Raw genomic sequence first — 6,703 nt, 5'->3', positions numbered from 1 at the left:
GTTCAATGATTATCTTAGAATACATAGTATATATTTTACCTTTCTATGCATGTAAAACACTTAAGAAACACTTCAACATCAATACACATCAACATCTTAAACATAAAAATACAGTACATATTTGGATGATGTCAAAAAAAATGATGGAGAGATGAGTACTGTTGGAGAGGATTGGTCTGGTACTGGAGAATGGGATCACCAGCACTTGCATCAGATTTATAGTTTGGAGGCATGGTTGCTCTTTTATCATGTTTGTACAGTACAGTAGTTTCAGGGATTTTTACCTGATAGATTTGGTACAGTACAAATACAGTGCTGGTGGATTAGGATTTTTGCAACGTGAAACTTGAAGATAGAATCAGCTGCAAATGCGCATCTGTTAATTTCTAGCTGCCTTTAACTCTGGAAGGAAGTAAAGAGTCTACAAACTGTTGGTTCATAAGTCACTTGTAAACCAGACAAATTAAGAGTATACAGTACTGTACAGGTGCGATGCTTGAATCCATATTTTTCAATTTCATATCTGTTCCTGTGCTTGTGATATGCGGTACGCTACACTCTTACGATGCTGGGTGATGGCAGCATACTCTCTCATGATGGTAACTCAACCACGCTCAAACCAGAAGTATACAGCATTCTACTTTCGGCTAGCTGTCAGTTCATAAATACGAGCTGTTCATAAATTAGACTTTTTTTAACACAGGGACTGTCTGTATAGGCAACATAGAGCAAATTAGGTACTTGAGGTGAACTTAAAAGAGGAAGAAAAATTTCAAGAAAGAAATCAGAAAGGCAAAAAAAATGACATGAGGTTGCTTTGGCAGAGAATCTGAAGGAAAATCTACAGGTATATTAAGTATAATATTGTGTGTAGTTTTTGTCATTTAACGACAGGAAATAAATCAATAAAATAGGAATAGTGCACAGAAGATGTTGCCCGGACTCCAGGAAATGAGTTACAGGGAAAAGTTAAACAGGTTAGGAATTTATTCCCTGGAGCATAGAAGATTGAGGGGAGATTTGATAGCGGTATTTAAAATTATGAAGGGGATAGACAGAGTAAATGTAGATAGGCTTTAACCATTGTGGGGAGGTGAGATATAAATCAGAGAACATGAATTAAGAGTGAAAGGGATGCAGTTTAGGCAGAATGTGAGGAGGAAATTCTTCACACAGTGAGTGGTGGGAGTGTGGAACAAGCTGCCAGCTGAAGTGGTGAATGCAGGCTTAATTTTAACATTTAAATAGAATTTAAATAGAACATGGATGGGAGAGTTATGGAGGGCTATGGATAGGGTGCAGGTCCATGGGACGAGGCGAAAAATGGTTCAGCACAGACTAAAAGGGCCCTGTTTCTGTGCTGTAGTGTTCTATGGTTCTAAAGGCACGGGGAAAAGGAGTGAGAGAGAGTGGAGGAAAGAGCAATAAAATAAACATCGACATATCCACATGTGTTTGAGGGAGAGTGTTAAAATATAATGAACAAAAAAAAAAATCTCATTGTTTCACAAATCTCTTGGTTTTAATCCAGGGGCAGGCAACCTTTTACCATGCATGGACTGGATGGTGTGTCAGTGGTTGAACAGCGGGCCGCACTGATGCTGGTACAAATGAAATAAATAAATAGAATTAATACGATGATGCTTTTCAGGTCAGGGAAGGCATCTTCAAACTTGGAAATCCACCAAAAATCACAAGTTAATCATTAAAATGACACAATTTATAAAAAACATAACAATCATAGGAAAAAAATTAGTCACAATGAAAACAAAATAATTAACCCCAAAACAGAGAGCAGTGGGAGGGGAGAATGAAGCACAAAGAGAGGGTGAGCTTCGCACAAAGAGAGGGGACTTCCTCACAGAGAGTGGGGCATGTCCCAGAGAGAGAGGCTGAGTCACATACAGAGAGAGAAAGTGACAGAGAGAGAGAGGGATTTATGCACAGATAGGGCGAGCCACTCAGAGAGAGGGATTTACAGAGAGAGAGCGAGAGAGAGAGAGAGAGAGGGGGGGGAGTCCAACCCAGGGAGTGGAAGAGCAACAGTCTGAGAGGGAATCCAACACAGAAAGGGAGATGATTGCAGAGAGACGAGGAGTCACACAGAGAGATGGTGTCATATCCATATACACAGACAGAAAAAAGTCAAACATATAGAAATGGGAAGTGAGAGCGAGAGATAGCGAGAGAGAGAGAGAGGGAGAGTGAGAGAGAGAGAGAACGAGAGAGAGAGCGAGAGAGAGAGTGAGCGAGAGAGAGAGAGAGAGAAAGAGGGAAGAGTACCACAGAGATAAGTTGAAAGAGCATCACAGAAAGAGGTGGTGTTGCAGAGAGAGAGAGAGGTAGATTCTCAGACACAGGTCTCTAATAGAAGAGATGGGTCTCACACAGAGGAGAAGGTTCTCACAGACAGTGGATTAATGTCGCTGTGAGAGAGGGGAGAATGTCTTGGGTGGGGGGAAGAGAGAAACTGTGAGAGAAGGGAGAATGAAACTGTGAGAAAGGGTGGAGGGGTGACTGCATTGATTCCTGAGCGATCCCATTTTTTTTTTCCGGTTATCCTTTTTCCCTTCATTTGTGTAAAATCTCTTGGGATTATCCTTAATGTTATATGCAGAACTATCTTCCATCAACTTTTTGCCTTCCTGAAATCCTTGTTTAGCTTACTTCTCAGTTCCTGAAACCTGCTTGCATCTGCTTCATGACCCCATCTTGCTCTTGGCCGGAGCCTAAATTTCCTTTGTCATCCAAGCTTCCTATGCTTGCATTTCTGATCCTTTACTATAACAGGAACATACATGTCAACATATTTTTAAAAATCCCATCTTCCAAACATTCCTCTTCCTTCAAACAAACTGTTCCAATGAATTTCAGCTTGTTCTTGTTTTATACCTTCAAAGTAACTTCCAAATTTTAACTCAAGATCCTGTCCTGCATCTCTTCATAACTATCGTAAGCCTAATAGAACAATGGTCACTGGTCTCCAAAGGCTCATTCACATACATCTCATCCACTTGTACTTCCAAACTTCCTAAGACTAGATCAAGCATTGCCCTGTGGCACTCTGAGAAGCTGGAGTAAATCACTGCCACCACACCGATGGTTGTTAACGACTGATTTTATTCAAATTCCACGCGCCCCTTTAAGGGCAGCATGACCTCAGTCACCAGGTGCATTGTGACGTCATAATCACTGCCCAGGGCGTGTGCTGGAAGGGATGCTGGAGTCAAGAAGAAACCCCTGACGACGTGTGGCAATACAAGCAGGGCTGGTTCACCATTAGGCTGTGTGCTGCCACACAACAACCCCCCACCCCAAAACCAGCTACGCGTCCTGTTGCTTGGGCAGCCGGACCCACCGTTTGGACATGGCTGCCTGGACTGGTTGAGATAAGTCTAGGTGGGCGGCTTTCAAGCGGTCCACGCTAAACAATTCCTCCCTGCCTCCCACATCCAAAGTAAAAGTTCTGCCCGACTGCCGAAGAACCTTGTACGGTCACTTGTAAGGCTGCTGCAGTGGTGCTCTCTGCGGTCCCCTTCTGACAAAGATAAATTGCGCCACATCAAGTTCTTTGGGCTGATGAGATGGTCGGGTGCTGTGGTGTGACGGGGGCAGTGGTGTCAGGTTGCCCAGGCATTTACGGAGGTCAGCAAGCTGCTCACCTTCACTGTGCGTGCCCTCTCCTTGTGGGCTGGAAAATTCACCTGGCAGGGAGAGTGGTGCGTTATAGACCATTTCAGCTGACGAGGCTTGCAGGTCCTCCTTAGGTGCTGTTCTGATTCTGAGGAGGACCTAGGGCAACTCGTCCACCCAGTCAGGGCCGGAAAGCCTGGCTATCAGGGCGGACTTTAAGTGGCGATAGAACCTTTCTTCTAACCAGACTGCGTGTGGTAGGCCGTGGTGTGGTGCAGTGTTACCTCTAAAAGCCTCGCCAGCTGTGACCATAGGGCGGAGGTAAATTGAGCACCCCTGTTGCTCGTACTAGGCGCCGGCACGCCGATATGAGCGATCCATTGGCCGATGAGGGCTCTAGCGCATGTCTCTGCTGATGCTTTACGGACCAGGATGGCTTCCGGCCTCCTGGTAGCACTGTCCACTATGGTGAATTGGCACCACGACTCCCTGGACACCGGCAAGAGGCCCACGACATCTACATGGATATGTTGGAACCTTTATGGTGCTGGGTCGAAATGTTGGACAGGGGCCTGCGTGTGTCTGTGGATTTTAGAGGTCTGGCGTCGGATGCAGTTGCGGTCTAGTGCTGCGACCTCCTTCTTGAGGCCGTGACAGACAAATCACTGAGCAACCATTCATATGTTAGTCTTTACTGTAGGGTGGGCGAGATCGTGGATGGAACTGATGACCCTAGCCCTCCAGCCTGTAGAACTACCAGGTGCGGTGAGCCGGTGGAGGTATTGCAGAGCAGCGACTGGGCGGAATCGGGGAGGTGGATATCCTCAAGCTGGAGCCCTGATACTGTGATGCAGAGAGCCTGGGTTTCAGCATCGTGCTGTTGGGCCTGTGCGAGCTGTGCGTAGTTGAAATCGGGAACTAGGGTGCTGATGGCCAGGTGGGAGAGCGTGTCAGCAACTGTGTTGTCCTTGCCCGCCCTGTACCGGATATCCGTTATGAATTCCGAGATGTAGGACAGGTGGTGCTGTTGCCTGGCTGACCACAGGTCCTTGGACATCGATAAAGCTTGGGTTAAGGGCTTGTGGTTGATAAAGACGGTAAAAGTCCTGCCCTCTAGGAAATATCTAAAATGGTGGATGGCCAGGTACAGTGCAATGAGCTCCCGGTTGAATGCACTGTATTTGAGTTCAGGAGGCCACAACTGCCTGCTGAAAAAGGCTAGCGGGTGCCACTGTCCATCCAGTCACTGGTCGAGCACCCCTCCGACCGCCATGGCAGAAGCATCGACTGATAGCGCCATGTGTGCTTCCATACACGGGTGCACTAACAAAGTTGCCTCAGCAAGGGCCCACTTTGTCGCTGCAAATGCCTTGTCTGCCTTCCCCGACCAGGCCAAGGTATTCTCCTTTGTCGCTATCAGCGCAAACAGAGGATGCATGATGTGGGCGGTGTTGGGATGAATCAATGGTAAAAGTTCACCATCCCCCCAAATTCCTATAGCCCCTTGAGGGAGGAGGGCTTGAGGAAACATTGGACGGCTGCCACCTTCTCCGGTGCCGGAGATGCCCCATACACTTTGATGCTGTGCCCCAGGAACTGCAAAGTTTGTTTCTTGAACTGGCCTTGTTGACCGTGAGGCCGCATTCTGCCAACCGGGCGTACGGGGTATGGAGATGGGCCTTGTGCTCTTCACGAGTGTGGCTAGCTACCAGGATGTTGTCTAGGTAGATAAAGACAAAGTCCAAGTCTCTATCCACTGCATCCATGATGTGCAGGAATGTCTGGGCGTCATTCTTCAGGCCGAAAGGCATGCGGAGAAGCTCGAACAGGGCGAAGGGGGGGTTATAATGGCAGTCTTTTCTAGAAAGATCTGTCTGAAGAGGAAGCATGGCTTGTGATCCTCTGCCAGGGCCAGCATCTCGTCCATGAGGGATGAGGGGCTGCGGTCCCCCAACCTGTCTAGATGTAAGAGTCTGGATGCACACTGCTGCGGTGAGAGGCCAAACTACCCCAGGAGCAGATTCTTGAGGGCTGTGTACTTTTCAGTCGCTGGTGGCCGATAGATGATATCGTCCACCCTCACCGCCGTGTCCTGATCGAGGGCACCCACAACATGGTAAAACTTGGTGATATCAGCCGTGATGTTGCAGAGGTGAAATTGTGCCTCCGCTTGGCCGAACCACGCCCGTGTCTGGGCCCATCAGGGTCACCAATGTGGTACTCTGAGGAGCTCAAGTAAATCACTGCCACCACACCGATGGTCGTTAACAACTGTTTTTATTCAAATTCAGCGCGCCCCTTTAAGGGCAGCATGAGCTCAGTCACCTGGTGCATTGTGACGTCATTATCGCTGCCCAGGTCACGCGCTGGAAGGGATGCTGGAGTCAAGAAGAAACCCCTGCTATGCCATCTCATAATGGCTTCCCCACCACATGGCGATACAAGCGGGACCAGTTCGGCATTAGACTGTGCCCCGCCACAGCCCTCTCCTTTGTGGGACCTTTTACATATTGCCACCGGAAACTTTCCTGAACACATTTGACAAATTCCATCCCATCTAAACAATTCGCACTATGGCTTGCACAGTCAATATTTGGAAAGTTAAAATCCCCTGCTATGACAACTTTATTTGATCTACAGCTGGCAAATTTGCTCCTCTACTTCTTTGTCTATTTGGGGGCTCATAGTGCACTGCCAAAAAGGTGATCATGCCTTTCTTGTATTTCAGCTCCACCCATATATTTTCACTGGCTGATCCCCTCTGTAATCTCATCCCTGATTGTTGCCATGATATCTTCCTCAACTAATAATGCAACACCCCTTCCCATTTTACCCAACCTCTGTCCTTCCAGAACCACCTACAACCTGGAATGTTGAGGTGCCCCTCTCTTGAAATGTTTCCTTTTCTTAAAAAAAAATCTTTATTTATTTAAAGAATCATTAATAGTAATGCAAAGCACTTTCCATAAAGAAAATTTTATGAATATACATTTTTTTAAAATAATAAATAAAAATAAAACAAGATGACTAAAAAAAATTTTAAATCCCCACCCCATCAGCCAACTCTCTT

The 6,703-nt window shown here is 46.7% G+C and overlaps 1 long non-coding RNA gene across 1 annotated transcript; it reads right to left on the bottom strand.

Moving 5' to 3' along the window:
- Nucleotides 1-1,500: 1,500 nt before the first annotated feature.
- LOC138757272 (uncharacterized) lies at nt 1,501-5,891 on the bottom strand. Its single transcript, XR_011353474.1, has 3 exons — nt 2,893-5,891; nt 2,668-2,781; nt 1,501-1,601 (listed from the first exon to the last, which is right to left on the bottom strand). It is a non-coding gene; the product is annotated as an uncharacterized lncRNA (long non-coding RNA).
- Nucleotides 5,892-6,703: the final 812 nt, after the last annotated feature.

This window comes from Narcine bancroftii, chromosome 3, assembly GCF_036971445.1.
Source record: "Narcine bancroftii isolate sNarBan1 chromosome 3, sNarBan1.hap1, whole genome shotgun sequence".
Classification (NCBI taxonomy): Eukaryota; Metazoa; Chordata; class Chondrichthyes; order Torpediniformes; family Narcinidae; genus Narcine; species Narcine bancroftii.
Note: the sequence above shows the minus strand (reverse complement) of the source record. Positions and strands in the feature narration are given on the sequence as shown.